The sequence below is a fragment of the Carcharodon carcharias genome, chromosome 23 (assembly GCF_017639515.1).
Source record: "Carcharodon carcharias isolate sCarCar2 chromosome 23, sCarCar2.pri, whole genome shotgun sequence".
NCBI classification, from domain to species: Eukaryota; Metazoa; Chordata; class Chondrichthyes; order Lamniformes; family Lamnidae; genus Carcharodon; species Carcharodon carcharias.
In genome coordinates, this window is record NC_054489.1 from 49,325,140 (window position 1) to 49,337,468 (window position 12,329).

Below are 12,329 nucleotides of genomic sequence, written 5' to 3' on the forward strand. Positions count from 1 at the left end.
ATACACAACGGGGCAAAAACACACAACAGAGCAAACACACACAACAGAGCAAACACACAACAGGGCAAACAGACACAACAGAGCAAACACACACAACAGAGCAAAGACACACAACAGAGCAAACACACAAGGGGGCAAACACACAAAACAGAGCAAACACACACAACAGAGCAAACACACACAACAGAGCAAACACACACAACAGAGCAAACACACAATGGGGCAAAAACACACAACAGAGCAAACACACACAACAGAGCAAACACACAACAGGGCAAACAGATACAACAGAGCAAACAGACACAACAGAGCCAACACACACAACAGAGCAAACACACAACAGGGCATACACACACAACAGGGCAAATACAAACATCAGAGCAAACACACACAACAGAGCAAACCCACAACAGAGCAAATACACAACAAAGCAAACACACACAAAAAGGCAAACACACACAACTGGGCAAAAACACATAACAGGTCAAACACACACAACAGATCAAACACACACAACAGAGCAAAAACACACAACAGAGCAAACACACACAACAGAGCAAACACACAACAGAGCAAACACACACAACAGAGCAAACACACAATGGGGCAAAAACACACAACAGAGCAAACACACACAACAGAGCAAACACACAAGGGGGCAAACACACACAACAGAGCAAACACACACAACAGAGCAAACAGACACAACAGAGCAAACACACACAACAGAGCAAACACACAACAGAGCAAACACACACAACAAAGCAAACACAAACAACAGAGCAAACACACAACAGAGCAAACCAACAACAGAGCAAACAAACAACAGAGCAAACACGCAACAGAGCAAACACGCAACAGAGCAAACACACAACAGGGCAAACACAGATATCAGAGCAAACACACACAACAGAGCAAACACACAACAGAGCACACACACAACAGAGCAAACACACAACAGAGCAAACACACAACAAAGCAAACACACACAACAAGGCAAACACACACAACAGGGCAGAAACATACAACAAGAAAAACACACAACAGTGCAAATACACAACAGGCCAAACAGGCACAACAGGGCAAACACACACATCAGTGCAAAGACTCACAACAGAGCAAACACACAACAGGGCAAACACACACAACAGGGCAAAGACACACAACAGAGCAAACACACAACAGAGCAAACACACAAAACAAGGCAAACACAAACAATGGAGCAAACACACAACAGAGCAAACCCACAACAGAGCAAACAAACAACAGAGCAAAAACACAACAAAGCATACACACAACAGGGCAAACACACAAAAACGGGCAAACACACACAACAGGGGAAACATACAACAGGGCAAACACACACAACAGAGCAAACACACAACAGAGCAAACACAAACAACAGAGCAAACATACAACAGCGCAAACAAGCACAACAGGGCAAAAACACAACAGGGCAAAAACACACAACATGGCAAACACACACAACGGGGCAAACACACACAACAGGGCAAACACACACAACAGAGCAAACACACACAACAGAGCAAACACACACAACAAGGCAAACACACACAACAGAGCAAAACAACAACAGAGCAAACCCACAAAAGAGCAAACCCACAACAGAGCAAACACACAACAGAGCAAACACACAACAGGGACAACACACACGACAGGGCAAACACACACAACAAAGCAAACACACAACAGAGCACACACACAACAGAGCAAACAAACACAACAAGGCAAACACACACAACAGGGCAAACACACACAACAAGGCAAACACACACAACAGGGCAAACAACACAACAGAGCAAATACACAACAGAGCAAACACATACAACAGGGCAAACACACACGACAGGGCAAATACACAGATAACAGGGCAAACACGCACAACAGGGCAAACACATGACGGGGCAATCACACACATGACAAACCAAACACATGACACGGCAAACAAATGACAGCGAAAAACACACATGACTGGGCAAACACATGACGGGGCAAATACATGACAGGGCAAATAAATGACAGGGAAGCACACACAACAGGGCAAAGACACACAACTGGGCAAACACACACGACAGGGCAAACACACACAACAGAGCAAACACACACAACAGAGCAAAAACACAACAGAGCAAACACACACAACAGAGCAAACACACAACGGGGCAAAAACACACAACAGAGCAAACACACACAACAGAGCAAACACACACAACAGAGCAAACACACAACAGGGCAAACAGACACAACAGATCAAACTCACACAACAGAGCAAACACACAACGGGGCAAACACACACAACAGAGCAAACACACACAACAGAGCAAACGCAAACAACAGAGCAATCACACACAACAGAGCAAACACACAATGGGGCAAAAACACACAACAGAGCAAACACACACAACAGAGCAAAACACAACAGGGCAAACAGATACAACAGAGCAAACATACACAACAGAGCCAACACACACAACAGAGCAAACACACAACGGGGCAAACACACACAACAGAGCAAAAACACACAACAGAGCAAACACACACAACAGAGCAAAGACACACAACAAGGCAAACACACACAACAGAGCAAACACACAACAGAGCAAACCCACAACAGAGCAAACCCACAACAGAGCAAACACACAACAGAGCAAACACACAACAGGGCCAACACACACGAGAGGGCATACACACACAACAGAGCAAACACACAACAGAGCACACACACAACAGAGCAAACAAACAACAGAGCAAACACGCAACAGAGCAAACACACAACAGGGCAAAACACATGACAGGGCAAACACACACAACAGAGCAAACACACAACAGAGCACACACACAACAGAGCAAACACACAAGAGAGCAAACACACACAACAGAGCAAACACACTCAACAGACCAAACACACAACAGAGCAAACACACACAACAAGGCAAACACAAACAACAGAGCAAACAAACACAACAGAGCAAACACACACAACAGAGCAAACACACAACAGAGCAAACACACAACAAAGCAAAAACACACAAAAAGGCAAACACACACAACAGGGCAAAAACACACAACAAGAAAAACACACAACAGGGCAAACACACAACAGGCCAAACAGGCACAACAGGGCAAACACACACATCAGGGCAAAGACTCACAACAGAGCAAACACACAACAGGGCAAACACACACAACAGGGCAAAGACACACAACAGAGCAAACACACAACAGAGCAAACACACAAAACAAGGCAAACACAAACAATGGAGCAAACACACAACAGAGCAAACCCACAACAGAGCAAACAAACAACAGAGCAAACACACAACAGAGCAAACACACAAAAGGGCAAACACACAAAAACGGGCAAACGCACACAACAGCGCAAACACACAACAAAGCAAACACACAACAGAGCACACACACAACAAAGCAAAAACACACAAAAAGGCAAACACACACAACAGGGCAAAAACACACAACAAGAAAAACACACAACAGGGCAAACACACAACAGGCCAAACAGGCACAACAGGGCAAACACACACATCAGGGCAAAGACTCACAACAGAGCAAACACACAACAGGGCAAACACACACAACAGGGCAAAGACACACAACAGAGCAAACACACAACAGAGCAAACACACAAAACAAGGCAAACACAAACAATGGAGCAAACACACAACAGAGCAAACCCACAACAGAGCAAACAAACAACAGAGCAAACACACAACAGAGCAAACACACAAAAGGGCAAACACACAAAAACGGGCAAACGCACACAACAGCGCAAACACACAACAAAGCAAACACACAACAGAGCACACACACAACAGAGCAAACAAACACAACAAGGCAAACACACACAACAGGGCAAAAACACACAACAAGGCAAACACACACAACAGGGCAAACAACACAACAGAGCAAATAGACAACAGAGCAAACACATACAACAGGGCAAACACGCACGACAGGGAAAATACACACATAACAGGGCAAACACACACAACAGGGCAAATACATGATGGGGCAATCACACACATGACAAACCAAACACATGACACGGCAAACAAATGACAGCGAAAAACACACATGACTGGGCAAAAACATGACGGGGCAAATACATGACAGGGCAAATAAATGAACGGGAAGCACACACAACAGGGCAAATACATGACAGGGAAACAAACACAACAGGGCAAACACACAACTGGGCAAACACACACGACAGGGCAAACACACACGACTGGGCAAACACACACAACAGAGCAAACACACACAACAGAGCAAACACACAACAGAGCAAACACACACAACAGAGCAAACACACAACGGGGCAAAAACACACAACAGAGCAAACACACACAACAGAGCAAACACACAACAGGGCAAACAGACACAACAGAGCAAACTCACACAACAGAGCAAACACACACAACAGGGCAAAAACACAACGGGGCAAACACACACAACAGAGCAAACACACACAACAGAGCAAACGCACACAACAGAGCAAACACACACAACAGAGCAAACACACAATGGGGCAAAAACACTCAACAGAGCAAACACACACAACAGAGCAAACACACAACAGGGCAAACAGATACAACAGAGCAAACATAAACAACAGAGCCAACACGCACAACAGAGAAAACACACAACGGGGCAAACACACACAACAGAGCAAAAACACACAACAGAGCAAACACACAAAACAGAGCAAACACACACAACAAGGCAAACACACACAACAGAGCAAACACACAACAGAGCAAACCCACAACAGAGCAAACCCACAACAGAGCAAACACACAACAGAGCAAACACACAACAGGGACAACACACACGACAGGGCATACACACACAACAAAGCAAACACACAACAGAGCACACACACAACAGAGCAAACACACAATAGAGCAAACACGCAACAGAGCAAACACACAACAGGGCAAAACACATGACAGGGCAAACACACACAACAGAGCAAACACACAACAGAGCACACACACAGCAGAGCCAACACACAGCAGAGCAAACACACCCAACAGAGCAAACACACACAACAGACCAAACACACAACAGAGCAAAGACACACAACAAGGCAAACACAAACAACAGAGCAAACACACACAACAGAGCAAACACACAACAGGGCAAACAGATACAACAGAGCAAACATACACAACAGAGCCAACACACACAACAGAGCAAACACACAACGGGGCAAACACACAACGGGGCAAACACACACAACAGAGCAAAAACACACAACAGAGCAAACACACACAACAGAGCAAAGACACACAACAAGGCAAGCACACACAACAGAGCAAACACACACAACAGAGCAAACACACAACAGGGCAAACAGACACAACAGAGCAAACACACACAACAGAGCAAACACACACAACAGAGCAAACACACAACGGGGCAAACACACACAACAGAGCAAACACACACAACAGAGCAAACACACACAACAGAGCAAACACACACAACAGAGCAAATACACACAACAGAGCAAACACACAACAGGGCAAACAGATACAACAGAGCAAACACTCACAACAGAGCCAACACACACAACAGAGCAAACACACAACAGGGCATACACACACAACAGGGCAAAAACAAAAATCAGAGCAAACACACACAACAGAGCAAACCCACAACAGAGCAAATACACAACAAAGCAAACACACACAAAAAGGCAAACACACACAACTGGGCAAAAACACACAACAGGTCAAACACACACAACAGATCAAACACACACAACAGAGCAAAAACACACAACAGAGCAAACACACACAACAGAGCAAACACACAACAGAACAAACACACACAACAGAGCAAACACACAATGGGGCAAAAACACACAACAGAGCAAACACACACAACAGAGCAAACACACAACAGGGCAAACACACAACGGGGCAAACACACACAACAGAGCAAACACACACAACAGAGCAAACACACACAACAGAGCAAACACACACAACAAGGCAAACACACACAACAGAGCAAACACACAACAGAGCAAACACAAACAACAGGGCAAAAACACAACAAGGCAGAAACACACAACATGGCAAACACACACAACGGGGCAAACACACACAGCAGGGCAAACACACACAACAGAGCAAACACACACAACAGAGCAAACACACACAAGGCAAACACACGCAACAGAGCAAAACAACAACAGAGCAAACCGACAAAAGAGCAAACCCACAACAGAGCAAACACACAACAGAGCAAACACACAACAGGGACAACACACACGACAGGGCAAACACGCATAACAAAGCAAACACACAACAGAGCACACACACAACAGAGCAAACAAACACAACAAGGCAAACACACACAACAGGGCAAACACACACAACAAGGCAAACACACACAACAGGGCAAACAACACAACAGAGCATATACACAACAGAGCAAACACATACAACAGGGCAAACACACACGAAAGGGCAAATACACACATAACAGGGCAAACACACACAAAAGGGCAAACACATGACGGGGCAATCACACACATGACAAACCAAACACATGACACGGCAAAAAAATGACAGCGAAAAACACACATGACTGGGCAAACACATGACGGGGCAAATACATGACAGGGCAAATAAATGAAAGGGAAGCACACATAACAGGGCAAATACATGACAGGGAAACAAACACAACAGGGCAAACACACACAACTGGGCAAAAACACACGACAGGGCAAACACACACAACAGAGCAAACACACACAACAGAGCAAACACACAACAGAGCAAACACACAACAGGGCAAACAGACACAACAGAGCAAACACACACAACAGAGCAAACACACACAACAGAGCAAACACACACAACAGAGCAAACACACAACGGGGCAAACACACACAACAGAGCAAACACACACAACAGAGCAAACACACACAACAGAGCAAACACACACAACAGAGCAAACACACACAACAGAGCAAACACACAATGGGGCAAAAACACACAAAAGAGCAAACACACACAACAGAGCAAACACACAACAGGGCAAACAGATACAACAGAGCAAACAAACACAACAGAGCCAACACACACAACAGAGCAAACACACAACAGGGCATACACACACAACAGGGCAAAAACAAACATCAGAGCAAACACACAACAGAGAAAACACACAACAGAGCAAACACACACAACAAGGCAAACACAAACAACGGAGCAAACACACAACAGAGCAAACCCACAACAGAGCAAACAAACAACAGAGCAAACACGCAACAGAGCAAAAACACAACAGGGCAAACACACATGACAGGGCAAACACACACAACAGAGCAAAAACACAACAGAGCACACACACAACAGAGCAAACAAACAACTGAGCAAACAAGCAACAGAGCAAACACACAACAGGGCAAACACACATATCAGGGCAAACACACACAGCAGAGCAAACACACAACAGAGCACACACACAACAGAGCAAAAACACACAACAGAGCAAAAACACACAACAGAGCAAATACACAACGGGGCAAAAACACACAACAGAGGAAACACACACAACAGAGCAAACACACAACAGGGCGAACAGACACAACAGAGCAAACACACACAACAGAGCAAAGACACACAACAGAGCAAACACACAAGGGGGCAAACACACAAAACAGAGCAAACACACACAACAGAGCAAACACACACAACAGAGCAAACACAAACAACAGAGCAAACACACACAACAGACCAAAAACACAACAGAGCAAACACACAACAGAGCGCACACACAACAGTGCAAACACACAACAGAGCAAACACACAACAAAGCAAACACACACAAGGCAAACACACACAACAGGGCAGAAACACACAAAAAGAAAAACACACAACAGGGCAAACACCCACCAGGCCAAACAGGCAAAACAGGGCAAACACACACATCAAGGCAAAGACTCACAACAGAGCAAACACACAACAGGGCAAACACACAACAGAGCAAACACACAACAAAGCAAACACACACAACAAGGCAAACACACAACAGGGCAGAAACACAAAACCAGAAAAACACACAACAGGGCAAACACACAACAGGCCAAACAGGCAAAACAGGGCAAACACACACGACAGGGAAAACACACACAACAAAGCAAACACACAAAAAAGCACACACACAACAGAGCAAACAAACACAACAAGGCAAACACACACAACAGGGCAAACACACACAACAAGGCAAACAAACACAACCGGGCAAACAACACAACAGAGCAAATACACAACACAGCAAACACATACAACAGGGCAAACACACACGAAAGGGCAAATACACACATAACAGGGCAAACACACACAACAGGGCAAACACATGACGGGGCAAACACACACATGACAAACCAAACACATGACACGGCAAACAAATGACAGCGAAACACACACATGACTGGGCAAACACATGACGGGGGAAATACATGACAGGGCAAATAAATGACAGGGAAGCACACACAACAGGGCAAATACATGACAGGGAAACAAACACAACAGGGCAAACACACACAACTGGGCAAACACACACGACAGGGCAAACACACACAACAGAGCAAACACACAACAGAGCAAACACACACAACAGAACAAACACACAAAGGGGCAAAAACACACAACAGAGCAAACACACAAAACAGAGCAAACACACAACTGGGCAAACACACACAGGGGGCAAACAAACACAACAGAGCAAACACACAACAGGGTAAACACACACAACAGAGCAAACACACAACAGAGCAAACACACACAACAGAGCAAACACACAACGGGGCAAAAACACACAACAGAGCAAACACACACAACAGAGCAAACACACAACAGGGCAAACAGACACAACAGAGCAAACACACACAACAGAGCAAATACACACAACAGAGCAAACACACAACAGGGCAAACAGACACAACAGAGCAAACACACACAACAGAGCAAACACACACAACAGAGGAAACACACAACGGGGCAAACACACACAACAGGGCAAAAACACACATCAGAGCAAACACACAACAGAGAAAACACACAACAGAGCAAACACACACAACAAGGCAAACACAAACAACGGAGCAAACACACAACAGAGCAAACCCACAACAGAGCAAACAAACAACAGAGCAAACATGCAACAGAGCAAAAACACAACAGGGCAAACACACATGACAGGGCAAACACACACAACAGAGCAAACACACAACAGAGCACACACACAACAGAGCAAACACACAACAGAGCAAACAAACAACAGAGCAAACACGCAACAGAGCAAAGAACAACAGGGCAAACACACATATCAGGGCAAACACACACAACAGAGCAAACACACAACAGAGCACACACACAACAGAGCAAACACACACAACAGAGCAAACAGACACAACAGACCAAAAACACAACAGAGAAAACACACAACAGAGCACACACACAACAGAGCAAACACACAACAAAGCAAACACACACAACAAGGCAAACACACACAACAGGGCCAACACACACAAGGCAAACACACACAACAGGGCAAACAACACAACAGAGCAAATACACAACAGAGCAAACACATACAACAGGGCAAACACAAACGACAGGGCAAATACACACATAACAGGGCAAACACACACAAAAGGGCAAACACATGACGGGGCAATCACACACATGACAAACCAAACACATGACACGGCAAACAAATGACAGCGAAAAACACACATGACTGGGCAAACACATGACGGGGCAAATACATGACAGGGCAAATAAATGAAAGGGAAGCACACACAACAGGGCAAATACATGACAGGGAAACAAACACAACAGGGCAAACACACACAACTGGGCAAAAACACACGACAGGGCAAACACACACAACAGAGCAAACACACTCAACAGAGCAAACACACAACAGAGCAAACACACACAACAGAGCAAACACACAACGGGGCAAACACACACAACAGAGCAAACACACACAACAGAGCAAACACACACAACAGAGCAAACACACACAACAGACCAAACACACAACAGAGCAAACACACACAACAGAGCAAACACACAACAGGGCAAACAGATACAACAGAGCAAACACACACAACAGAGCAAACACACAACAGGGCAAACAGACACAACAGAGCAAACACACACAACAGAGCAAACACACACAACAGAGCAAACACACAACGGGGCAAACACACACAACAGAGCAAACAAACACAACAGGGCATACACACACAACAGGGCAAAAACAAACATCAGAGCAAACACACAACAGAGAAAACACACAACAGAGCAAACACACACAACAAGGCAAACACAAACAACGGAGCAAACACACAACAGAGCAAACCCACAAAACAGCAAACAAACAACAGAGCAAACACGCAACAGAGCATAAACACAACAGGGCAAACACACATGACAGGGCAAACACACACAACAGAGCAAACACACAACAGAGCACACACACAACAGAGCAAACACACAACAGAGCAAACAAACAACAAAGCAAACACGCAACAGAGCAAACACACATATCAGGGCAAACACACACAACAGAGCAAACACACAACAGAGCAAACACACACAACAGAGCAAACAGACACAACAGACCAAAAACACAACAGAGCAAACACACAACAGAGCACACACACAACAGAGCAAACACACAACAGAGCAAACACACAACAAAGCAAACACACACAACAAGGCAAACACACACAACAGGGCAGAAACACACAACAAGAAAAACACACAACAGGGCAAACACCCAAAAGGCCAAACAGGCAAAACAGGGCAAACACACACATCAAGGCAAAGACTCACAACAGAGCAAACACACAACAGGGCAAACACACAACAGAGCAAACACACAACAAAGCAAACACACACAACAAGGCAAAAACACACAACAGAGCAAAAACACACAACAGAGCAAATACACAACGGGGCAAAAACACACAACAGAGCAAACAAACACAACAGAGCCAACACACACAACAGAGCAAACACACAACAGGGCATACACACACAACAGGGCAAAAACAAACATCAGAGCAAACACACAACAGAGAAAACACACAACAGAGCAAACACACACAACAAGGCAAACACAAACAACGGAGCAAACACACAACAGAGCAAACCCACAACAGAGCAAACAAACAACAGAGCAAACACGCAACAGAGCAAAAACACAACAGGGCAAACACACATGACAGGGCAAACACACACAACAGAGCAAAAACACAACAGAGCACACACACAACAGAGCAAACAAACAACTGAGCAAACAAGCAACAGAGCAAACACACAACAGGGCAAACACACATATCAGGGCAAACACACACAGCAGAGCAAACACACAACAGAGCACACACACAACAGAGCAAAAACACACAACAGAGCAAAAACACACAACAGAGCAAATACACAACGGGGCAAAAACACACAACAGAGCAAACACACACAACAGAGCAAACACACAACAGGGCAAACAGACACAACAGAGCAAACACACACAACAGAGCAAAGACACACAACAGAGCAAACACACAAGGGGGCAAACACACAAAACAGAGCAAACACACACAACAGAGCAAACACACACAACAGAGCAAACACAAACAACAGAGCAAACACACACAACAGACCAAAAACACAACAGAGCAAACACACAACAGAGCGCACACACAACAGTGCAAACACACAACAGAGCAAACACACAACAAAGCAAACACACACAACAAGGCAAACACACACAACAGGGCAGAAACACACAAAAAGAAAAACACACAACAGGGCAAACACCCACCAGGCCAAACAGGCAAAACAGGGCAAACACACACATCAAGGCAAAGACTCACAACAGAGCAAACACACAACAGGGCAAACACACAACAGAGCAAACACACAACAAAGCAAACACACACAACAAGGCAAACACACAACAGGGCAGAAACACAAAACCAGAAAAACACACAACAGGGCAAACACACAACAGGCCAAACAGGCAAAACAGGGCAAACACACACGACAGGGAAAACACACACAACAAAGCAAACACACAAAAAAGCACACACACAACAGAGCAAACAAACACAACAAGGCAAACACACACAACAGGGCAAACACACACAACAAGGCAAACAAACACAACAGGGCAAACAACACAACAGAGCAAATACACAACACAGCAAACACATACAACAGGGCAAACACACACGAAAGGGCAAATACACACATAAC